General features: G+C 40.9%; 1 protein-coding gene across 5 annotated transcripts in view; it reads left to right on the forward strand.

Moving 5' to 3' along the window:
* LOC131989545 (receptor-type tyrosine-protein phosphatase delta-like) overlaps positions 1–26567 on the forward strand; it is a 189386-nt gene that overhangs the window by 18433 nt on the left and 144386 nt on the right. For all 5 annotated transcript variants that reach the window (XM_059354782.1, XM_059354783.1, XM_059354784.1 and 2 more), the window contains exon 2: positions 17245–17282. The gene's annotated coding sequence lies outside the window, so the exon portion shown is untranslated. The remainder of the gene's footprint in view (positions 1–17244; positions 17283–26567) is intronic.

The raw sequence follows: 26567 nt of genomic DNA on the forward strand, positions 1-26567 counted from the left end.
CATAGCAGTGAAAGAACAGCTGTGGCTTTGTTCATAGCATGTACAAAAAATCCTTTCTGAAAACATGCCTGTAAAGATGAAGACCATTCAATGATCAAAAGCCCAATGTATATTTAAGCTATAGTTTGGATCAGTTAAATATACCCCCAAAAAACTTTTTCTTTAGGGCTATTATTTGGTAGAAAGTACTCCCAATGCAAACTGTTAACAGCAAGATCTGTGTGATATCCTGAAACACCAGGGCAATGTTACTGGAAAGACACATATTTCTTTTTTTAATCTCTTCACAAATCTCACCACAGCAATTGAAATTCCATTCACCACCATTGTATTTGGGTGTCAGCTGATATCTTATAGACTGGTGTCTCAAAATGTGTTATCTGTTAAAGTTATCCACATGGCTCGGTAAATAAGTGAGAAAATATGTGATTTGGGTGTACAGAGCCTTTAAGTGTGCACAAGCTTCTTTGATAAATCTATTTTTTAATGCCATTTGCACCATTTCATTCATTGGCATTGTCATTCACCTAGTCTTCTTCCTCAGCAAACTCATTTTACAGTCAATGTGGTGGCCTGTCGGAGCTCTGTGCTTATAGCCACATGCTGTGTACATACATGATTTATGTATGTTTTGCTTGCATTGCTGCTTTTACAGCGGTGCAAATGTGGTTCAGTTAAGACCTGATTTTCAGCCATACAAAGAAAAAAAGGCTCATGTTTTTTTTCACCCACACAACCACCATGTTTATACACTACACTACAGTATATGAAGCAGGACAGGAGCATTGGTACGGAAAAGAGGGTTGTACCAACTATTGCTATGTTGCTTCAACACCACGGACCTCAGGGCTTCGCTTGCTGCCAAGCTGCAGTCACCCACAGAGCCGTGTGCTTATTTTCTCTGCCCTCTTCTTGACCATATGGAGCATAAGGGTCATAGGGACACGGTGTATCACAGATTTGTCTGTGTGTGTGAGAGTGTGTGTATACATGTGCGTGTGTATATCTATTGCCTGTTTGCAAAATGAGCCAAATCTGCTCGCTAGTGTCTGTGGATTTGGCAGCAGGGTGCATTGATTTTGTCAGCATTTGCATTTTCCTGCCAGCCAAGAATACTTTTATTAGCTCAACCAATATAGCTGCAGAAAACAGTTCATGTCTTTTCACATTCTGCTGTGTTGGACTTAACACAATGGCTGTGTTCCTTTCTCAGCTTATGCAGGGATTCCTTTTTCCCATTAAATTCAAAACCAAGACTTGTCAAGCCAGTATGAGCTGTTTCTGTTCCTATAAACCCTGGACTATTCCATGGTACAAGTGGAAGGAAACCCCTAGATGATAAATGTCAATGCCAAAGGTCAAAGACACTCTATAGGCACAAGATGATGAATTGTTTTTTACTCCATTGCCAGCTGATCTGGGGTCAGCTTGTCAGAGATGACACGGTGACATAGTAGCAACCTCTCATTTAATCACCATATTAATTCACCCATCACAAAGCCCTAATGACACTGCCGCTGGCCGATTAATCTCCGAATTTGATTTAGCAAGTGTCCATTCATCATAACTGACTGTTTCAGTATGCAATCAATATGGCCCTTTTAGCACTTCGGACACCTAGACCTCAAGAGGTACACAGTCCTGGTGTGAAGAGTGTTATGATAAAGTAAATGCTTGCCCAGGCCAAAGGGGAGAAGCATCGATTATGTAGCAGTGCATACATCAGCAGCACTTTTTCCTCAGGTTCTCTTGAAAGCTTCTTGGGACATGAAGCAAAGGGTGCAGCACAGTACTTGTCAATACTCATCAACAGTGAACACGTGTCTATCACTTCATAGCTTGATAAAACATGTCCACCCTGACCACAAGAGTAAATAATTCTTAATCTTAGTTGGGAAACATGTAGTGATACAGCCTCCTTGCTCGCGGCTCCCAATTTACTTGCGTAGACTTGTTTATATTCCTGTGTCTTGGAATAAGCTGCGTTGCTAGTGCACCTTGTCAGTATCCCTGCATGCTTGCGCTTGGACACACTCTCGCCCATACATACACACGCCATCAAGCCGCGGGGTGAAGGCAGCTCTGCTCACTCAAGGGGAAAGTGAACAGCTGTGCCTGTGACAGCTGGAGCAGTCATGACATCCCTTCACCAAATATCAGGGATGGCTTAGGACGCAATGGCGAATCAGCCGAGAGGGGTCCATTTACAACCTGGACGAGACGCCGAGGCTTTAGCCTGCGACCAGGCTGAAGCGACAGAGCTCAGTTTTTCCTCCTCGCATTTGTGGTGATAATGTGAGAAGTAATGAGTTTCTCCTTGGTCTACAGCCCATATAATAGTCCCCCATTTGCTTCAAAACAAGCCCAATGGAGCAAATTAGATAATGTTGTGCCTGTGAAAAATGAGCTGAATACTAATGTTTATTTTCAGAGGTCCAGTTTCGATGATTCCTCATCAGATTCTCACCAGAATGTTGTTCCATTGCTTACATTTTCTAATCTTATCTGGAACAACGTTTTCTTCTTCGGAGAAAAACATCTGTTAGATGGCTCGAATAAAAAATGTAAGCTGTACATTGAGAATTCACTCTGCTTTGCGAACTAAAATCGGTGGCATGTCAATCATTTCTTCTTACCCTGGAGATACATTAAGAATGCAAAATGTTATCGCACATAAACACTTTTTCTAATCATCCCCGAGTTTGGGTTTTGTTTGAAATATTAAAAATGATGGATGTCTAAAATGTGTTAGAACAGGTCGTAATTGTGAAGGCAGCATTAAAAAAAGAAATCAGTGTACTATGCAAATGAGCATAATCACCTTCAGCCCCTTTAGCACCAGACCGATTTTAATTACACCTTAATTTCATGTATAAATACCCCCAATTCAGACGAGCTGCTGCAGTAAGCCCCAGCAGAATAGACTGAGTGGGAGGACTGTATAGGTACAGATAATTACAACGTGCTGTTATGGACTCCTGATTATATGAGGTGGTGGCCAACATACTGTCTCCAAATACCAGTGAATGAACCTCACCGGGGTGATAGATTAAAGTATACCACAGCTATGACAGTGGTGTCCTGTGAACTGAGCAGTATTTCACACAAGGCCAAGACGGTTTCATTTTATCTTGAACATTCAGCTTGACCAGTGATGTTAAAGCAAGATAACTAAGACAGCAGTCTTGTCACTTCATATAGCAAAGAGTATAAGACTCAGGGTAATATAAAATCAGTCATAAAATGAGTCTCACACGTAGGGTACTGGTTATGTGGTTCATTCAGAAGCATGGTAGAGCTGGATTTTCCCCTATCAGATGTTCTAAAAACTGTTCACTAAGTGGAATTTTGAGACTGCTTTATGTGTAAAACAGACATTTAAAAAGGTTGCCATCTGAAGTTGTCTTTTTCCTGAGTGAGGTTATTTAAAAACCAAAGTCTTATGGTCGTGTTTGTGGGCACGTTTGTGTTTCCAATTCAGTGCGATTTGTCGACGGAAAGTCTCCAGCTTTTAATTAAGTTGATAACATTAACTGACTTTACAGATGCAACCACATGTTTGCTTTTTCCTTTTGATGTCATACATGGAAATAACCCAAAAAAAAGACATATGTTTGGTGAGGTTAATGCTCTCTACCTTCAGTATTACCTGGAAAATTAGCCTGGAATGAAAAAAGCAAAGCCGCAGTCCATCTTGAGGAACCATTAAAATTGAACTATAAATAGAGGCTTTTTTCTCCTGCAGGGACTGAAGATTGAGCATTGTTGAAAACACCGGAGGAACATATGCTGAGGCACAGCTTGTTGCGGCCTCAGATGTTCCTTAACAGTTGATTTCCTCAAGTTGCATTTCCTTTTTCACCACGTTATTGTGCTAATTATTTTTCGGCACGTTCCACATGGGTGGCTCACGGCGCGGACCGCACAAACTCAGTTTTTTTTTCTTTCCCCAGAAGCACCTAACACAAGGGCTGCTGAATATCAGCCCAGCTGTGTGACACATTGGTTCCTCAACACTATTGACTGTTTTGAAATGCTTATGAGAGCTGATGGAGCATTTTCTTGCTCTTCGCTTTTGCAGCCAAATAAGATTTGTGCAGACCAAATTTCCTGCAGAGTTGCCCTCACAGTGTTGATATTCAGGTAAATTCATATATAGAAAAAAACAACATTGTTTATATTGCCTGTTTAGGGTGATTTGTATTCCTCTGTATGAACTCCATCTCCTACCATGCTGGAAAATATGAACCAAGTACTTCTTTTATTCACAAAGTGCACAGTGATGCCACTGGAAATTGCCGTAGACAACAGACAACACACTGACATGGAGGCAGAACAGCATTGCACTAAAGAAAATAAGTGTGTCATTGTATTGCTTGTCACGCAGAATTTTCCGGCTATACATTTTTCACATTTCCCTCAAACATGCTGCCTGGAACCTTTGTTGTCTGCTGTGATGTGAAATGGGTCTGTACTGTGTGTGCACACCTGTGTACCAATGTTACAGTTTGAATCTGAACTGTTATTCTGTTATTCTGCTCTGAGTAACTACTGCGGTTTGACCTGACTGTAAAATCTCCTGACTTCAGCGTACCAGATATGATCTTGACTGAAATGCCAGCATGGAAATTCAGACTAAATCTGTCACTCTCTGTGATGTTTCTGATCATTTCTTTTTGGCTCTTACAAGCAAGCTGATAAAAAAAAATCAGCCCTGTGGGTGTTTTTTTCCCTGTAAAAAGAAGTTGAAAAAAAAAAAAATAGATGAGCCAATGCATATTTCACGTTCTTTTAAAAGAAAGGAAAGTGCTGGGTGTTCTATAATTTCAGACTTGCCTACTGAGGTCAGGGGTTCCATGCTTGAATGCCCACATTTGCATCTTTGACTCGCTCTGGCCCAGTGAGGAAGAATGAGCTGTTGCATCTCCTCTGATGTGCAAAAGTGAGAATGTACAACAGTATTCACTGAACTACATGCGCTCCACTGATCTCAGCGTGAAACTATTTCACCACAGCAGGGTTTGCCTTCTCTCATAAAAACTATACAAATGCAAAACCACATGAAAATGGGGCCAAGCTTTTATGGCAGCACATGAATAACTGCATCGCGATACAATAAGCCAAATATTCTAGCAAAAATTTGCTGCCTAATTCTATTTACATTTACTTTCAGTTAACAGCCCAATGGTTGTCATTCTGTGCCTATTTTTGCAGTTTATTTAAATTCCTTTGTGTGGCAAGGTATCTGCACTGGTCTCCTTATCACCTCTGTTTTCCATTCCCCAATTATGATTCAGGATCATAACAACAACATAACCAAAGGCATTTGCGGTTGCTGGGCTATATGACCCTTGTTTGTCATTCCCAAGCTACTACGCTCAGGATCCATGCAGGCAAGGTGAAATCTGCATCCATTCCTCATATTTACATATAAACTAATGATTCCCCTGTGGGCTGGCTGTGGCCTTCCAAATACTCTACGTGGTGCAACTGGGGTGATGTATCGTACATGTGGGCAACTGAAGTTGGTGACTAACCCAGTATGATACATGGTTTCACAGCCTAATTGCAGCTCCCAGCTGAATAGGCCATAAGCCAACAGAGACCTACTGACCTTGGTAAAAGTAAAAAAGGGCCCCATGCCTCTACATGACCCATTTTGTCAGTGAAAAATCTCTGCTGGACATTGAAAAACTCTGGAAGGCTATTGTGAATGGCCACATTTGCCAGCAGTTACGACACGGGCAGGGATGTCAGGAAAGCTGCTTGTAACTGAGAAAAAAGTCAACATCTGCCACATACCCTGGGGAGAGTACAGTGAAGTTATACAGTAAGCAGTGCTTTGCAATATTTCTGAGGATAGCAAATTTGAACAGCATGAAACAGCCTTTTATATCTATGGCCTAGGCCTCTGCACCAACTGTTCACATCCAGGATGCAACATTAAACAAACCACATGTCTGTCTGCATAACTTAACCAATATTGCTACATACTGTTGTGTCCAACTATATTAGACACACCTGGAGGAAATCTGCTCCGGTGGTGGTATGCCATACAAAGATATTGATGAAAAATAACACGCCATCTTTCAAAGAGGCAGATGCTGCCCTCTTTGTTCTCCGTCTTCCTACCCCGTCGAAGCCAACAGCTGTTCTTTTGCTGTGCACTCCAACAGCCAAGTAAAGGCAGGAAACAGATAATTGAAAATGTCGATCTCATTAATTATCACGGTGAGAGTTGAAGAGGCAGCTTTCATTGGGAAATAAATGGCTCATTCTGATAGTTTCAGACCTGAGTGCTTACAAAGCAAAATCATTTTCAATGACAAAACCTTTTGCCAATACTTAGCGATCTCAAAAGCCTAAAGTTGCATTAAATATATTTATATTGAAAATAGATCAAAGGGCCATGTGTAAAGGGGTGACTCGTAGTGAAAAATCAGCAGACAATAATTAGCCCTATGACAGCCCTGTGACACTTCATAACATTGTTCAGCTAATCTAGAAAAATAAAGTTAAAAACTATGAGGGTAAAAACAACAATATAAGCATTTACACCCAACTGCCCAAGGGTAAATGTAAAAGCCTACTAGATGATGGTGTGTTTTCTGGACCATGTGCAGCACAAGACCTTTCTTGTCCAGCTGTTGTGACATGAAGATCCCCTCAAGTGCAGTTAAAACACAACCCTTGATATCGCCACATCAACTGATTTGGAGTGAATGCAGCCTCAGAACTGAGTATGTCTCTCAGGAGTTGGTAGAAAACAAAACAGAGCTAAAACAAGAGTGAATATTATGACTTAAATTCAGTTGCCCTGAAACGCAACTCCAAATCAATGGAAATGTAGCTTTAGAATGGGTCAATAGACAACTGGTTTCAAAAAAGTGAACAGTATAAACTTGAAACGTAAGTAGCGGGGCAGTTGGAGAGTACCAAACGCCAAGGCCATGCCCTATCTTGCAATGTTAACTTAAGTTAGAAATATTTTCTGTATCTGCCTTGCGATTTGGGACTGCTTCAAAATGTTAGGGTTTTTTTCCTTGGCCCGTGTTACACCCATGCACCAAGCTTCATGCAAATCAGGAGAGAAGTTTTTCCATATTCCTGTCTGAAAAACAGACAAACGAACCAAACCAACTGAACCGAAAAGACAGAAAAAAAGTCCTTAGAAAGTAATAATAATCCAGTATTGCAGGTTTCACTAAAGTTTTGTGTCACAACACAATGCAATGCATTGGACAGGCTGCTGCTATCATTTAGACAAACACTAAAACTTTCACACAAACCCAAGGAAATTGTGCAAACTCCATAGAAAGCAGAGCAGCCATTGACATTTCTGCTGCAAGGCAATGGTGCTGTCCATTGAGCCACGATGCCATTCTCACTCTACATTATAATGCACTACATTGATAACTTCCCATAGTGGCATAAAAGAACACAAATTAACATAAGCCATAAGCCACATAAGTGGAAAAAAGTATTTCAGCTCAAACTTGCAACGTTGCAGACAGAATATACTTTATCTTTGCATTGCAAGTGCTTGCTGTCAAAACTTTTAAAAAGTTTTTTCAACAACTCAAATGTACAGTATGAAGCCACTCCCCACAAGACAAGAAGAGTTTATAGACATTTTGTGACTAAGTGCTGCAGATTATATACTCTTGCATGGTAGATTTAAAACCACTCTCTCATTTAGAGAGGTGCCAGCCAGTGTTGTACCTGTAACACATACTACAACTCCTAATTGATTTTACAAGGCAGCTTAGGCTCTAATTGCTGATTTGCCTGGGGAAATTCTTGATCCAAATGGCTTAGCAACTTCTTTTGTGGTGTGCTGTTTGGAGATTTTCATTCATGGGAGAGAAGATAGGACGGGGATTGAATGAATGCATCAAGAAACAAGTTGTGTGCTGCATTTAGAGTAAATGCAGATATGAGCACCCTGACGAGCAAACAGATGCATTCCATGTACCTTGCGTTCAGCCCACATCCAATTTGAAAGTTATCTTTTTTGGGGATGGCACGGCAAATATTGTTCACATTTGGAGTATGATGATAATGATGATGATAACATTTTTGACATTACATTTTTTTTTTCAAGATCAGGAGTGCGAGAAATAATTGCAGTGTGGAAATAAGTGCAAAATTGCTTTCAACGTGTTTCACAATAAAACATGTTCTTCTTTTATTTTTGTTAAAGTGAGGAAGAAACTAATTGGATGTGTTTTAGAGCAAACTACAGTATTTCATGACATTTGACACCATATCCGATGCAGATGAACAATTGGATAACAATATCAAAATGATCTAAGTGATGAAGCACAGCACATTGGATTCCAATGTGATTTATTTTCACTTACTTAATAAGTAGTTCTGTACAAAAGAAACAAACTCTATCCCCTGGGGGCTCAAATCTTGCAATCTCTATTGCTTTTCGTTTTGAATAAAGCTCTTTTTCAAAACACATGAATTAATTGCCTTGATGGTCATCAGCACAGAGATAGTAAACGCATCAATCAACAGGAAAATCTCATTCAAATTATTGCATGACTATTAAGCTAATGTAGTTCATTTTCACAGGCCTAACACTTTGTTGAAGAAATCACGTTACTGCAGTGGACAAGGGCAGTTTAGTCATCTGGCTGCAAACACTCTTCCTGCTCCATAGACAATGACTACAATAGTGACTTTGTGAAGCAATGCATTTGCCATTTTCCCTTTTATGCTCCAAAGAGCTTTACATAAAGGTCCAGAATTGTCAGCATTGCTGGAATGTAAAACTTATTTCAGAGTCAGATTTTAAAAATGTAATGGTGCAAAAGTCAATGTCGTATTCCCTCTATACAGCAGCTGCAGCCTTTCCAGTCATGTGGCTTCGCAGTAATTCACTTTAAGTTGTTCATGAGCAGGATTCAAAAAGACATTTTGGAGGTTGTCCAATATAGCACACAATGAATATTTAAAACTGCAACAAATCAATATTTTTATGTTAAAAATGGACCAAATTACTAGATGTAGTACAAAAAGGGTCAGTCATGGTGATAACCCAACTCTGCAGTTCCCCATAGTTCTACGGAGCATTTTGTTGTTTTTCAGTTCTTTCTTTTTTGTTACAGCCTGAAACTTTACTGTGTTGTTTCACTCTCAGGGCTCTCATAATCAGCAGAGGCAGGCAGCTGTTTCCAACAAAGAAAGCTTTGATTAACTGACTATACACTACCTACCCAACACCAAACCATACAGACAGAGTGTGCAACTAGATGGCAAACATAAGGGGTCATATAGGCCACTTTTCCCTTGCTTGCTAACAACTTTGCCATAATAACTTCATTTAGTGATAAGCTTGTTTGCTTTGCCTGAGTGGCAATAAATAAATACATTAATTTAAAAATCGACTTGTTTTTTTCCCCTATTAAACATGAGTCAGCTGTAATGGTGGGGTGATTTCCTCTTGGTTGCACATAAAATAGTTTTGCCTTGTTAGTTCTGATTTGTTGTGAAACACCATTCTCACTTTATATGATATTGTCTCTCTTGCAGCCATTTCATGCCCAACCCCAGCTCAGGCAAAGAATAAACAGAGACATTAAGGTCATTTCCTGGCAAATTAAATTTTCACTGTCCTCATCTTTTTTTATTGTTGGTTGTAGCCCATGCTTTTTTGTTCTTTATCTTTTACAACATAGCGACAAAATATATATTTTATTTTATCTCATAAGGGCATCTTAATGGCATACTAAACTAAATTGTACATTGTTGTCCCTCAAACTGATGGTTTGCCTATTAAAACAATGCATGCAGTAGGAAGATTAGGATTAGTGAGCTTTAATTAATAACTACTTAACATACATCCCTTTACCTTCAGCTGAGATGTTACATTTCTCTTATATAACTGAAAAACACTGGTTAGAATCAGGAAAATTAATATGTTATCATAATAATATCATGTAGTAATGTGCCACTGAGACCTTAAACATAACTCTAAATATATTCAGCACATCACAGGATCAGAAAACCATCAATTTAATTTTTAAAGCACAATGGTCCATCTTTAAATCTCTGAGGTGCAGCCTGACTCTGATCAGCTCACACATTCTGTGTTGTTTTGGCCCTCATTTTCAAATCTGCTCCTCAAACACCCGGGAACTAAACAGTATGGGAATATGATGGGAGTAATCTGACAGAATATATGCAGTTTCATAAGACTAGCCAGGCAGAAAATAGATTGGGGGTTGCGATTTGAGGGAGTTAGGATGGGAGTGGCGAGGGTTACAGAGAAATAATGTGTCACTCACAGTGCAGACTGCTGCCTCTGCAACCGAGGCTGAGGCATGACCCGCAGCCTCTTTCATGTGATGAAGCCTGAACATTTGTACCTTTCACCTTCAGCTGCTTTAAATGTTCTTACAGAAAAGAAACAAGAAATAGAGACTAGACAGGAAAAGAGAACCAATTCGACACCCTTTTTCTCATCATCTATTTTATCTTGCGCTGTAATGTAAGCCCAGTTATTTTGTATGTGCTTTGACAGAAGTGCAGGGTAATTATTGAAACATATGGATGGCTGAGCCCTCTCTTAACCCTCTCACTAATGATGCTTGGCTATTACAGAAGGGCATGGGAAGGACACTTCTACCATTAACTGATATATCCCACCAGAGATCCATGACTTATCTTACACTTGTTGGCTAAAGAGAGGCTGTTAGAGCTTTATAGAGAGGTGTGAAAAAAAATCTGACACATATGACCTTTTTTGTGTGCAAAGTATTCCTAAAAAAAGGGACAATGGACACTCCTATACGAAGCAGGATACACTTAATGTGTATAACCCATTGGTTTATAGATTACCAGTTTGAAGAATTATGTCACCATTCTTGGTCTTTGAAACCAAAAGGGACCATATTAGGACAAAAGTTTGGAGCTAAATTGTTAGTAGTACTAGCACTAGCACTTGTTAGTAAGGAACAAAAGTAAACAGCCCACTCCTTAGAGTGTCCGGTAGTACAACTGTGTTTTGGAAATGTGTCACAATTAACATTCATGAACTGAGAGCACACTGTGAAAGGTTCAAAGGACTAAGATGAAAACAGGAACAGCACCTAAACTGGACAACAATGTTGTAAAGACCTGTCAACAACAAGGTAGCCTTGCCATTGAGCATATCCTACTTGATCAACCAACTTACAAAATGAAAATCATGCTGTATTGAAGAATTCTACAATTCTACAATGTCATTTAGCAGATGCTTTTATCCAAAGCAATGTACAAATGACAGTAATACAACACAAGCAAGGATGAAGTCAAGAAACATAGCAAGAGTAAGTGCTGTGGGTTAAGTTCGAGTCCATTAGGACACAAGTGCTTTATAGGTCGCAAGAGCGATCAGTGCCATACTTGTCGTAGTCGTCAGTGTAGATCAAGAGTGAAGGTGATCAGTAAAGAGTTGGTCTTCAGTCTCTTCTTAAAGATTGAGAAGGACTCAGCAGAACGGATGGAGTTTAGAAGTTCGTTCCACCACCGGGGCTCTACAGAGGAGAAGAGTCTGGTTTGAGACGCAGAGCCCTTCAGTGGCAGAGGAGCCAGACGTCTTTCACTCGAGGAACGTAGTGGACGGGAGGGTTTGTGAATCTGAACAAAGGAGTTTACACAAGAAGGGGCTGTGCCCGTTGCTATTTTGTAGGCAAGAGACAAGGCTTTGAATTTGATGCGGGCTGTGACCGGGAGCCAGTGCAGAGAGATGAGGAGCGGAGTGACGTGTGCTCTCCTAGGCTGGTTAAAGACCAGACGCACTGCTGCGTTCTGGATCATCTGCAGAGGCTTGGTGATGCAGCAGGAAGACCCGCCAGTAGTGAGTTGCAGTAGTATAAACGGGATAACACAAGGGCCTGAACCAGGTGTTGTGTCGATTGCTCGGTCAGATAGGGTCTGATTTTCCTGATGTTGTACAGGGAGAATCGACAAGATCGGGCAATTGAGGATACATGAACCTTGAAGGTCAGTTGGTCATCAATCATGACATCCAAGTTTTGTGCAGAGCTTGTGGGTACAAGTTGCATGGATCCAAGCTGAAGATTGATAGGCTGATATAAGGTGGACGGGTTGGGATGACAAGGAGCTCCGTCTTTGAGAGGTTAAGCTGAAGGTGGTGTTTTGTCATCCATGTGGAGATGTCCACAAGACAAGCGGAGATGCGGGCCGAGACTGTGGGGCCATTTGGTGGGAAGGAAAAGAACAGCTGGGTATGATTGCAGATGATTGTGCCAAGTGAGGTGGTGTAAATTGAGAAGACTTGAAGTTAGTGATTGAGACAATAAACTCATTAGGAAATTGGTTACTGTCATAATAAATCAAGTAAGAAGTAGGGGGATTTCCCCATTGACTTCCATACAATTGGAGTTAGAATTGCCTCCTGCTGGCCATTAGAAAAAATGCAAGTTTAAGGAACTTTCAAATTGGCTTCACTTTTCTGACCGAGAGGTTGTCGATGGGTAAAAACATGGAACTGTTAAGATCTTTTATTCCATGACAAAATCTTGTGTCCTTTTTGTTCTCTCCACCAAACTCCTAACTCTGCCGAACTCTCACCAACGTGCTGACAAAACATTTGTTTTATCATAATCAGTTTGGATAGTGTGCCTCTCATCATACTGGCATCTTTTTTATAACGAAAAGAAGACAGCGCTGGTTCATGTTTTAAAAGAAAACATGCTGAACAGCTCCAACTGTATTTCACTGCATGTTGTTACCAACAGTGTAAAGCACCCACTGATGTACTAACAACATTTTAAAAGGGTTGCTCTCTGAGGCTGATGGTAGTCCAGGTTTGCACATAAAATTACAACAATTGCTTAATCTTTGCTACATCAAAGCCTTTCCATTGGCAGCAGACTCAATTTAACTGTAGACGACCCACTTCAACTCCATTAACTTTCTTTGCTGAATGGGATCGGGGAAGATGCCTCCCCATAATGCCAGCTCGCTTAGGGCAATTTTTCAGCTTGGAAGCTGCAGCTCTCTCTCATGTTAATGGACCCAGCAGTTACCCTCCCCAGTCCATGGAAAACATGCGTACATACCCCAGGTACATCACAGTGTGACCCAGCCAGCTGGAGCTTTTGTTCATGCGGTCTTGTGGCTATGGGCAAAAGTGATGGTGCTACACAATGGACTAAAAGCTTTGGCGGACAGCAAGAGTCCCACCACAATGGCTGTAGCCGCTCCAGAAGCAGCAGTTGAAAATAGCTTCACTACTTCAGCTATACGCAGCACTTACACAATTTAGCTGAAATGGTCTTCTGTTAAATAGACCTCAGCATCAGCAGCAGCTATATGGAAGACATATTTGCATTGGATCATTAAAATGTAAAGTGGATATGACAGGCATGCATAGCATTGTGAAAATCTCAACTCTAAACTCGGACAAAGTTTATTATGAGACCATATTTGGTGTTATCCAGGCCATTGCCACAACCTTACTGCGCTGTTGATTTTATCTTGAGGCAATAACGATGAAGTGAGCCACAAGTCCAGCTGAGTGGGGGAAACTACAGAAAAATGAAGGCCAGCAAGTACATCTGTTTAGTCATTCTAAATGAAATTATTTTAGCCCACTAGTGGACCACCTCAACACATTTCTCAACTGGCACATTGCACACATCTTTGATTGGTCCATAACACCACAACAGTTCTCACATCCATCTCTCCCAGTTGCTAATTGAGACAGGAGAAAGGCTTCCACCATTCCATTCTTCCCCTAAACGACTATGGGACGCTGGAGACCAGATGGTCTGTCTGCGAATGTCACTGGTGGCCAGTTGTTACATTTGACAATGTGGGCTGATCTGGCAAGTATCAGTACAATTTTTGCTGCCTTCAAGAAGGAGCAACTGGGAAAATAGCACTTGGATTGATTTCATCCCTCATTCGGCGCACAGCAAATATTTTTGACAAAGACATATGGTGGAGAGAAGTGAACAGCAGCAGGCTGCCCAGCCTCAAGCCTGAGCCGTTTTCACTTGATTGTTTCAGGCAACATGCGCATTTAGACAAGCAATGTATGCAATGTTCGCATGCAGGCAGGCTGACAGGCACACACGCTGCTTCAGCTCAAACACAGACACAGAGGCAAGTAATAAATCTCTACAGAACCACAAATATCCCCCACTTACAATATTCTCCCAAGAGCCTTTCCTTTTTTTCTCAAAGCATCATAATGTTTACAAATATAATTCAATATATTGCTTCATGCTGGTGTTATTAAATCATATTCATCAGCCTACATGAAGTCAAACTATTTGTCTCTGGACCACAACACTGCATGCCAGATGTTGGCTCTAACATGTCAGGAAGGAAGTAGCAACGCTGCCTCCAAGCTCCACCTCAGTCACCCTGTCTTCAGCTGAACCAATCTTTGAGAAATAGAGTCTTTCACCTTCAGTCTATTTGGAATTGGGGGAACCAACCTGACGTTCAAAGTTGCTTGCTGAAGCAGAGTCCCTGTCTGGGCTTTGGCAGCTGGACTGATAGCCAGCCCTGTGGAATGGCAGCTGTTGAAGGGCTTTTTAAATTGCACCCAGGTTGATGGGTGGCTGTCAGGAGGGCAATGGACAGAGAATTTAGAACGGGGAGAGGGAAAAAAAAAGATCAGGGAGGGAAGGGTGGGAGGGATGGGGAGTGGGAGTGAAGCTGGGAGGACGGTGACCCTGACACCAAGGTGTACAGAGAAAGAAATGTTTCAAATCCTGAAAAAATTAAAGCATATGAAGTGAAGGCTTTGGAAAAATGGTGAATGGGGAGTGGGTGGGGGGACGGGCATTAAGGTGAAGAGGGAGGGGGTTGACATTAGTGTTTGAATAAATGGAGCGCCAAGGCCTGTCATCACCAGGGTAATGTAGGTAGGCAGCACATCACCACTGTTCATCATGTTTGATATTCCCAGACTATGTTTACATACAGCAGGATAATATCACTTTCTTTGTAAGCTTGATCGCTTGTCAAAGATACAAATGGAAATGTCAAACGTCTGCAGTCTCATTCTCCTTTTCATAGTGATACAGTTACAGTAGCCTTTGAGCACATACAATCTTACTCTTCTGCTAATTACAATAGCAGTGACATGTCTCCACTGGCTTTTGAATAAAAATCATTGTGAACGCACAATAGCTTTTTAAATTAAGCAAAGTGGAGATACTGTGTTTTGCCATTTACAGTGCAGTGGAACACTGTGGGTGTCACATAATATGACTCTTTCAGCCTCTCTGACTAATCTTGCCTTGCTGTGGTTGTGCTGTGCAACAGATGGTGTTTTAAGAAGGTCATCATGTCTATTTCCCCAGTTGTTACACATGCTCGTTTCATTATTTGGGGATATTTAAGGCACAATCTAGAACCTGTCAAGGTGTTGTCAAACTGCGGCTGAATAGACACAGTGCTTGTTAAATCTATTAGACTTTGTGGAGATCTCTGTGGAGTGTTTGAGACTGAAATGTCCTGATGTAACACTGAGCAGCAAATTATTATAATAAACTATCCAATTAGTCATGTTAAGTGTACTCTTACAGCTCTGTAGAGTGACTAGCAGTAATGTCTGCCATCCTTACATTTTTCATACTATAATGTGAATACAGTCTTGGGCACCATTATGTGTGACTGTCTGTCTATTTTAGGAAGGAAGGAACATTATTGTCTGGAGCTGTTCTCAGATTCTAACAGGCTCAAGAATTTTCAGTTGGAATGTATTTTCTGTATTTTGTGTATACTCTCACAATATTCAGCATAAAGCAAACAGATTTAAATTATTCTGTTTGTATCTCCAACCAACTGGCTCTGTGAGGTTCTGATAGCACCAGACTGGTTACATTCATGGCCAATTATTAGCCATAAATCTACGAAGGGTGGTAGGACCTCTGACAGGTGGCTCTCTTATTGCCTGCTGATTGCTGAAGTGTAACTATTAATCATTTTCTGTGTTCCCCGCCGGTCTAGAGGAGGGCCGGATCAGACACAATGGGGCTACCGATTTCCTCTTTTCTAACTCTTTGTTGTATTTTGCAATATATATCTTAGATGCAAGACAAAATTGAAGCTACATATCATTGCAGATTAATTCAAAATGGTTTTTTTTTAAGCTCAAGTATCAGATTTGCAAAATGTCAGTTTTCACAGATAACAAGCTGACATGTCGACCAATATTAAGTACTATACAAATACTATTTCATTTTTTGAAATGGTAAGGATTTGTCATTTGCTAGTAAACGATTGTATGCTTGCAATGCATTCATTGAATCCAGGCGCAGCACCCATAAGCATGTGTCTAGAACAGCTCTGTGATTATACGCCAGGAAAATGACAGCATACTGTACATCAAACTGTAGCCATTTAGTCTCAGTAACTCCATGATATAGCTTGCATATAAACTAGGAATAAATTCCCCTTCAGCATTTTGACAGCAGCTATTCAGATACTTAGCCCTCATACTCTGCAGTCATATTCCTCTGCCAGAATCAATTGCGCTGGCAACCATTGCCAAGCCTGAATTTTATCTCCCAGCTGAAAAAAAGGGGGAAGGGAACAGAGCATGGAGATATGCTGTTTATCGGTCACACGACTAATTCTCTCTCCCATCTCTCTTGATTCCCCTTTGGAAAGTGAACTTGTATTAATCTACGAGACCTTGAGCGCCTTGTGCACACAATCAGCAGTGACGTGCTCCCTTTTTTCTCTTTTTTTGGTCAATCTCTGACCTTTTGAGTGCCGCCCACATTTTAATTAGTGCGAAACTAAAAAGCTGCTCAGTGCCCCCCCTAACTCCCATTTCCCCTTTGTTCTCACAACTCGTTTTTTGTGCCCCAATGAAATCCCTGTTAGATATACCACATTCAAGCAGTGATTGAATATCAGTGGTGAAGAAGGGGTTTTTGTAACGGCTTGGAAAATTACAAGGGCTTAAGTGTCAGACACATATGCCTGCCAAATGTAATCAGTGAGTAATAAATGTTTGCCCTTTACACTATAAAAAGGCAGGCAGTACCGAATGTGTGCTCAAGCTCAGGGCAGCAGATCACTGCGCTGTTGTGGCTGTGATTAAAATTATTTCCCAACAACAAAACCTACTGCTATGTTCACCCATGCCTCTTGAACTCTTTCCCACAAATGACATCAACTCCTTATCATAACAGCTTTTATGACGGTGAATAAACTCTAATCTAATGTGTGTTATTTTTTTGTGTGTGTGTCCTGCAGCTCTTGAACTGTTGGGAAGGTTGCTTGAGCACTGAAAGGTAAGCCTTTACAATCACATTTGAAGCAAGAATCACTGTATAGTCAACAACAAAGATGGGTCATGGCATTTTAAGCCGGGTTTCCATTTCTGCTCAGTCTCAAGGCTGTGTGTGTTAATGCTGGTTGCAGCAGAATGGATCCTCAGAGGGTAGAGAGTGAAGGCCTCTTGCTCTTTTCTCCCCACTGTTTAATTAGCATGGTCTCAGAGACTGGTGTGCCGCTTTAGCAATCACGAATCCTGCCCAGCCAATAAGAACTTGTGTTCAACCACGTCTGACAGAGATAAATGGCATGCCGCAACATCTCAGCCTCACCCATCATCTCTGTTACCCATGCAATAGTGCATTGTGGGAAGACTAGAGGAGTGCCACAAATCTAAGTGGGCATGTGGGTCATTCAATACCAGCATAAATCTGTGTGGGTGTTTTCAGTGTGTCTGTGTGTACGCCTTGTTTGCGAAATGAAGCAGATCTGCTTGTGTTTACATTGTATGCACGGTTGTGTGTTTGCTGAGCATACATTCAACATCCTGACAAGATTCAATATGTGCAAAGTGGAAAAGTTTGACATGAAAATACACCCCTATTATCAGTCGTTGCCACAAAGTGGGTCTGCATTAGAGAAGAGTGCCCTATATTTCCTAATTGGCGTGCTATTCATCTGCTCTGTTTCACCCAAATGAGGTTTTAGGGCTGGGTTTGGTCAATAGTTTGGAAAATTCATGATGAGTTTATGTAGCAAATGTGAGCCCATGACAAAAGACTAGGAGGATGATATATTCCACTCTCTCCAATTTGAAGCACTTTGGAAGGTTAGATTAAAAGAGTTGTTTGAGAGATGTCTGAAAATCGGTCCAGCATTGAAACAAGAAAACTGTTATTGAACTGGTTATTTAACTATTAAATTGATTTCACAAGGTTATTTCAAGTCAGCTTTGGCATTATGCCCTCTTCTCGGGCGACACAATGAAGCTACTAACTCTACAACATGTGTAAAAAGGTCAAAAGTCAGTTTAAGATTACAGCACAGATTAAACTGAAGTGGGAAAATACAATAATCTTCAAAGTTTACGCAATTGTGTTGCAACCGACCACGCTCCACAATAGAATACATTTTTTTAGGGATTTATAGCTGTTAATAGCCACTCGTGAACGTCTCAGTTAAAGGCAACATGCAAGCATACTGAACTCATCAGGTTGAAGCTCATCCAGTTGTCCTGTCCAAACAGGAGAATGTAAACCTGAGATCAGCTTCAGTTTACATATTTACATAGTGCAGTTTTAAATAATTGTTTCCGGCCTAATATATATTTACATTTAATCAATTTCCATTAGCTTATGAATTTAGAGGCTGTTCCAGATAAAGAGTAAGATAATTTCCTACATGAACTATCTAATGTAGTTGATCTAAAAGTAATTGATTACCTATTGCTGTGTATTTATTTCTATCATATAAGCCTGTTTAAGTTGGGACATGAACTGTGCTCTATAGACCCAGAAAGCAGTTCAAGGACAATTCACAAAACTAGTGTGACTGAACAATGGTAACTTACTACAAGTAGGGTGTCTTTATTAAAAAATAATTTCCCCTACATCCTGACACTTTCTTATGACTAACACACACTTCACTTATGGGCTGGTTTCAGCAGTAATTGCTGCAGCGTTTTCCCCTGTCTCCTGTTTCAGTGGATCATAGTAAGGGAACAGTTTGTAGCAGTGAGGGCATAATTAGTGATAGGCCTTGGACATGTCATACTCTGTTAGTCAGCCTCGCTTTAATTCCTTTGTCTCCTCTCTGCTCCTAGCATTCAGCCAGGCAGTGTGTACGGAAGTGTGTATCTTTGCTCAGGCGTTACAGTGCGTGCGCATACATAATGTATCTAGTAAAATTTAATTTGACCCTATATAATACTATTATGGTAATAATAAAGGAAATACATTTTAATCAGGATGTACGTTTGTACTTACATGCTCATGTTTGGCTTTTCTGTCCGTCTGTAGTGGGATACCTGTGCGAGTGCCCCTTTGATTTCCTCTGGAATAAAATAAAAGCAAATCATTTTGTCTTTGTCTCTCAAGCTAGAAAGGCTTTAATATTCAGCTGGCTCGCAAGACTCATTCTACTATAATTAGAGAAAACCTTTTTGGGCTTTCTGTATACCTTTTTAAGCAGTTCCCTGTAGCAACAAATTTCATAAAAAAAGCTTTTGTGTGATGCCAAAAGGTAGACTGGTGATTACTGTCAAAGGACGCTTTTTGGCTTGATGAGTGTGTGTCTATGTGTGTGTGTGGAGTTTGCAGTGGGGTTTCTCAACCTAGGCTGTTGATGTGAGGGCGGATGAAAGCCGCTTTGAGGATACAGTATACAGCTAGGAGGAAAAGCTCTTCCTCCGCCACCTTCCTTTGCTTTTCTCCAATTTTCCCTCTTCCTTCATCTCCATCCTTTCTACCCTCTCTCATTCTGCTGCCACTCTACCCTTGCTATCTCCTCTTGACTGCCTCTCCCCTCCCTCTGTTGTTTCCCTATCCAATTTTCCCTATACATACAGCACGCTCGTTCTCTGTTGGCTCTTTCCCCCACCATCTTCCTGCCTGCGCTCATCTGGAACTGCACTCTTTCTGTCATCCCTCTTTTTACTGTTTTCCAATCACTCCTGACCTATTCTTTTTCCCCCAATGTGAGGCTGGCAGCAGTGAAGGACACTGCCTATAGCATGCTTTGTCCAAGAAACAGAAATCAACAATTAAACAGCCAAAAATTAAATGTAATGTCCAGCACATTTCTCTCAAAATGTGCACTCTTCGAGCTCAACTAATGTGCAATACGTGCATCTCATTTGAAGATGTAAATTTATAAATGTGGAGCACGGGGTTCAGGTGTGTGCCCAGAGCCATTTTAGGGAATACTCCTTCAGCCATAGCACATGGCACCTCTGCAGATAGCAACCCTTGTGCTTCTGTTCTTTCATCACGCTATATTAGCTTTACAAAGAAAAGAAAAAAAAACTCTGCAGCGTGTTTGGAAATGACCCTTAAACTTAAAGCAAAATCAGAAAACAGGCAGCTCTGCTTGATCAGATTATTATTATAAAATACAATTCAACAAGCAAGATATATGGTGGAAGGTATGTATTTATTTTTCTATTTTTTTATGTCTGCGGTTATAGGCGATACAGGACAGCTGGTATTTAAATTGTATTATCACATCATTGTCACTTGCATTGTGCATATTTACCAGAATACTTGTTATTGTTCAATATAAACATAAATGGCACGTCATAAAGATTGCATCAGGGTTGTGCTGTTGTTATGTTAGACTTTACCCTTTCAATTACCCCTCATTAGACAGACAAGACAGACTTCGACTTTGGCTGATGCAGAAAGTCCACTGGTTGCACAAAGCTGTTTTGTTCTAGACTATTTTAAGTAGCACTAATTTTCTATGTATTTGGGGTAATCTAAGAGTGCTTTCAAACCAACAAATATGGCTGACTGAGATAAAGCTTCATGCTGCCTAGCTCTCTTCACAGCAGCACTAAAATATAAAATAAATATTTCTGGTAGAAGAATTTAACAGTTACAAGGACAGGTTAGACTCAATATTTAGGAAAGAATTATGACTTTATGTGGCTATTCTGGTCTCTAAAAACCCTTTCATTGCTTCTCACAAAACGTGTGAGCAAATGGAGAATTATGGTTCTTGTTTTCTTTTGTGTTAGTTGTCAACATGTGTTATTGATTCTTAACATGGAAACACAGTACAAAGCACTCTGGGTGCTGGTGTGTGGGTAGGTTGGTTAAAGGTGAAGTGTTTGTTTTTGTGCATCTGTGTAACTCATATTAGTCTGGTCTCAGAGCACAATGCGGACTGATTTGACATACCTTTGTACAACCAGTGCCTTGCCTCATCAATCAGTCAGTCAATACTCCAATCCAATAATTCATTCTTGAGATTTCTCTTTAGACATACATCTCAAATGCACTGTATCTTATCCCTGCTCTCTCAAGCCTCTAGCATTATTTGCCAGATTATAATTCACCATCTACTATTTGAAGAGCCTAGGCAGCTTGTTTGCTATTGATTTTATTTACAAGGCTTCTATATTTTACTCTGTGCAAATCAGAGCAATTGTTTCCAAGTGCATGCATGAATCAATGCTTCCCTGGAGTCTGCGCTGGCGACTGCATGCAGCTCAATACCTCCAATTTATGTTTTAATTACGATGATCTACTAAGTGTTGGGAGCTCGGCCCTGCTCTCACAATCAGCATCAACAAGCCCAACAACATGCATTGTATTGTACATTGGATTTTACTGTCTACATATGCGGACAGTGGTTTTGACTGCATTCACCAAATTGCATTTCAACTATGCTGATTTGTAGAGATGATGACAGAGAGTGCAGTTGCAAGGAAGTTGCCCCTTTTGCTGACACAGCTGACTCGAAACAGAAATGACATCTATACAATAGGAAATTGGTTTAAAAAGATCTTGAAAGCATTGCAGTTATTTTCATATTTACAACACTGGGTTGACTTTTGGGAAGCCACATGAAATAGCAGGTAGCGGTTTATTTTATGATTTGCTATCAATTGTGCAGACACAGAGTATAAAAACAACAACTGCTCAGCCCTGACAGCCTTGTTTGGCAATGTGGCTCCAGACTGGATTTTATACCCCTCAATGTTTGTTCTGTACTGTTTTTGTTTGGCAGAACAGTATATCATTTGATCACCTGCCATTAGAAGTGATTGCTCAACTCAGTATGCCATATAAGTGGCTTCTGGCAGGCCTGAAAGCCATACATTTATTGACTCCTGTAATTAGGGCAGATCAATAAAAGGCAGTTTCTCTCACTGCTTCCCAGGACTGTATTGGTCTGTGCAGTTCTCTAGGACTCCACAATGAAATGCTGAAGAACATGTTTATTGTGTATTTTACAAAAATATAGCAGCACAAAAGATTTTTACAATATCAATTCAATTCAAAATCATGAAGACATACAATGTAGTTTTATGGAGAAAGAGACCACCAGGGCTCCACTCTGCTTTCAGACATTTTCTTTCTTTATAATTTGTTGCTGTTGTTTTGTGTTACACCATTTGCAGATGCTCCACCAGCAATACCTAATATAATACAGTGGAAAAACGGCCCCATAGTGTGTTGCTGTCAAGCCTCTTAAGTTGATAGCTGTGTCTTTGCACACTGCGGGAAGAATCCCTTTCTGTCAAACAACAGCTGGTGAAGACAACATGATGCGGAGGCCACGGACGAGTGAGCCATCAAACCTCCGACTCTGACAGTACTTTGGCAAGCCACGTTTCATAAGAGTCTGTCTCACTCTGCTCTGCTTTTATGGTGCATGAATCAATGATAATTATTCTGTGTTCTCACTTGAATGGCAGAAGTATCCCCAATGCGGCAACAGTCAAAAAAGGGGAGTTTTGGAGGGATGGATCAAGGAATTCCCAGAAATTAGCATGAATGAAATGAATCACAGTTCCCCTGGGGTTATGATTCATTAGCTGGAAAATGTTCGGTTCAGAATGCATCAGCAGCACTGTGCCAGTACGGCTAATATAACATAAATATTGAGTGGCAATGAAAACCAAGGTTACACTATGCATGACGCATGCCTGTTGACATAGGTTCAAAAAAGAGTTGTGGAAGGCAATGAATGGACAAGCTGCTCTATGGCTATGGGTGACCCAATGGGGTGAAAAAGGTGAATGAAAAATGAAAGCTGTGTAGTATGTTCCATGTGAAGTGTAGATTTGATCAAACATGCTACTCAAAAGCTTTCAAGCAAACGGTGTTATCAAATCAAAGCCCAACAACCTTATCCCCAGCTCCATCAGGGCCTAATTCCATTCCAAACCAGGCTCCCATTCTCTTTTCCCTTATCCCCTCTGAAAAGCCCAGTGATTAGAAGTAGACTTAAAGTCGACTATAGCACCCCCACACACACACCTCACCCTACCCAATTCCTGACGGAACCTTTTTTGAATCCCCAAAGCCTTGGCTACTTTATCAGCATCAGGGGATCAGGCAATCTTCCCCCCCCACACACACACTTCAAACGGGGAGCCCAATGTGTTCCTCGGCCTTAGGTGTAATCTCTTTGGCTGTTGACAGATCTAGCAAAGGGTCAGCTGTGATAACAGGATCACTCAGGTGGAGACAGGGGAGGGGACCACTAAAGAAAGGGACAGACGCTAAAAAGAGAGAAATATGGGCAAGTGCAAGGTGAGTTGTTGCTGGTGAAGTGGAGCTGCCTGTTCAGATGAGGAAGAGGATTTTTGTGGTGCACATGCAAGGCCAAGGAAAAGCATGGAGTTGCGTGCCCACACATGATGAAGAGCTGCATTCAAAAGCACACTCAACCACTTATTAGATGGCAGGAACTAGGGTTGCAATGTATGGGAGCCCTGAGAGGCAAATGTGGAAAAAAAAAAAATAATTGTGATGCATTTCGAAGTCTAATGAAAATATTTCTAAAAGGTTTTTTTTCAGAATATTCTTTCGAGAGTTCCTTTGCTCTTTCTAAGTATTTAAGTGTCTGTTGTTGTAATATTCATTTTGGCCACCAGAGGGTGAAGAACATATATAAGGAACATAATACAATACATTGTATGTAACTTGCGTTTATGATGGGCGGATAAATTAAAACTCACCTGGAAGAAAACATGAATGCTTTTGGGCATAGTGCTGCACTTCATCCTCTTATGGTCATAATTAGTATAAAACACTTTATAAATGATCATTACATTTTTTTTTTTTATTACCTGCCAAAGGAGGTCACCAGTGTGGAGGCATAGCAATTTAGTAAAAAGATTATGGAAGTTTTTACCTGGGAATATTTTTTTTTATTTTTATACAGAAAAGAAAAATGAAAGGGAACAATTTAGATAGGACATATAATATATCATCTTCTTGTGGCTAGGAATGATTAGCCAGTCAACAACCATTTTATTTCAATGACTTGTTTAAGTCATATGCAAAAAAGATATTCCAGCTCAAGTGTGAAGGTTTTCTGCCTTTTTTCTGTCATTGTACAGCACTTTTCTAGTCATAGCCACCATTCAAAACCCTACAAGTCAACATTCACCCATTCACACACACATATTCATACACTGCTGAGGGTACCATGCAATGTGCCACCTGATCATCAGGTAGTTAAACATTCACACTCACCCGGACACCGATGGGTCAGCCATCAGGAGCAATTTGGGGTTCAGTATGTTGCCTGAGGATATTTCAACTAGAGATGGGTACCGAATTCGGTACTTTTATAGGTACCAACCGAATTCCGTCTACTACCGAGTACCGATTCATGTGAAATCAAACGGTACCATGTTTTGGTAGCTAAACGGCGTTAACTTTAAACTGATCATTGATTTCATTTTTCATTGATGTCTTTGATTAACAAGCGTGCTGACGATCACACTATTTTTAATTTTTTTTATTTACCTCCTCGTCTGGTCCTGTCTGCTCCCCGCGGCCACAAGCTGCTGCCCTCGTCCACCCCGGCGCAGAGACGAACAGCCCGGCTCTAGGCCTGCTAGCCGCCAGCTGCTATCTCTCCAATGTCTCTACCCGGGCTTGGCCTTCGTCTGCCTCCAGATTGGACCTTCCTTACTCCGTTTGCTCTCTCCATTCTTCTGTAGACCAGTCATTAGCAGCTAGCAGCTACCAGCTAGCTGCTGCATCTCCGCTAATACTCCGCTCTTCAACTCAGGAATATTACCTGCCACTTTACTCCAAACTGATTGGAATTGAACGCGGCTGTTCTCGCATTCAGGCTGATTGTTTACTTACTTACTTGATTCCTATGGTCTATGCCTAGTAATATCAGGTTGAATGCACTTATTGTAAGTCGCTTTGGACAAAAGCGTCTGCTAAATGACATGTAATGTAATGTAATGTAATGTAATGATTGTGACAAGCGTAGACCGCCCTCTGCCAGAGCTGTGAATGGTTGGAATTTCCAATGGAAGTGCAAAATTGCTCACACCTGGGGGTTGTTGCCAACCCTAGATGGCCACTTAATTGCTCACTTGAGAGATTCAGACTGCCCCAGCTGAAAAACTCTTACTGCCCCACTCAGTATAGATTTTTTAGTGAATTTCTGTATATGTTGCCAGTATATACTTTCACTTCTCTTAATGCAACGCAACCAGAGGACTTTCGTCTGGGTACGAAAGTCCTCTGGGCTTTATTACCACATAAACAAACGCAAAAGTACTGAAAATTGGTACCGCTGAGTACCGATACCGATTCCCAGGTACCGGGTATCGGTACCGTATAGGTTCAAATGTGAAAGATACCCATCCCTAATTTCAACACATCAAAACAGCAACCTTCGGATCTCTTATCTGAGCCATTGCCTTTGTATCAACTACTTAAACAATCAACAAGTAATAATAAACAGATTAATCAGTAATGAAAATATTCAAGAACAGGAAAATCAGCAATTGCTGCCAAATGCAATATTTAAAAAGAAAAGTCAGTTGTGTGTATTACAGTGGAAATAATAGAAAAATCCAATATTGGGTTACAAACTGAGCCCTATTTGACATGGCTGGCTGCCTGACAGAGCAGCGAGGCACCCTGACAAGGCAACTTTGGCCTGTCTTGCCCAGTCTGCCTCTTGCTGCATCCACTAGCACTCTGACCTGGCATCTTATTAAAACGGCTATCAACCGTAGAGAAAGAAAAATTGAAGCAGTGGACATAGTGGAAAAAAAGGAAAGGTGAAAGGTCATGCAAAACTGAGCAGCTACAATGACAATTTTACGCTTGGGCATCTAGTTGACATGGAGCAACAAACACACATAAGCCATTACTTACACCACACACGCAAAGTTTTAGTAACACATTTTGTTTGCATATGGACACACTGACATTCATAGACTCTCTCTCTTCTCTCTTTTTCTGACTCTCTCTCTCTCTCTCTTTCTCTCTCTAACACACACACGCTGAGAAGCAGCATGGTAGGCAGTGACACAAAGCTAATGCCTTGTCACACAGGCTGTCAGCAGATTAGCCAGTGGATTACACCCCAGCCATTAGATGTGCACAGAGCGAAAGGCCACAAACATGGCAAAGAGAGAGAGGAGAGGAGAGGAGAGGAGAGGAGAGGAGAGGAGAGGAGAGGAGAGGAGAGGAGAGGACATAGTGTGAGACTGGCAGTGATAGGGCACTGGCATTAGGGCATAGGAAACAAGTAACAGAGGATAGGTTAAAGGAGAGGGAAGGAAAGGAAGACAAATAAAGGTTGGTTAA

The sequence above is a fragment of the Centropristis striata genome, chromosome 17 (genome assembly GCF_030273125.1).
Source record: "Centropristis striata isolate RG_2023a ecotype Rhode Island chromosome 17, C.striata_1.0, whole genome shotgun sequence".
Classification (NCBI taxonomy): Eukaryota; Metazoa; Chordata; class Actinopteri; order Perciformes; family Serranidae; genus Centropristis; species Centropristis striata.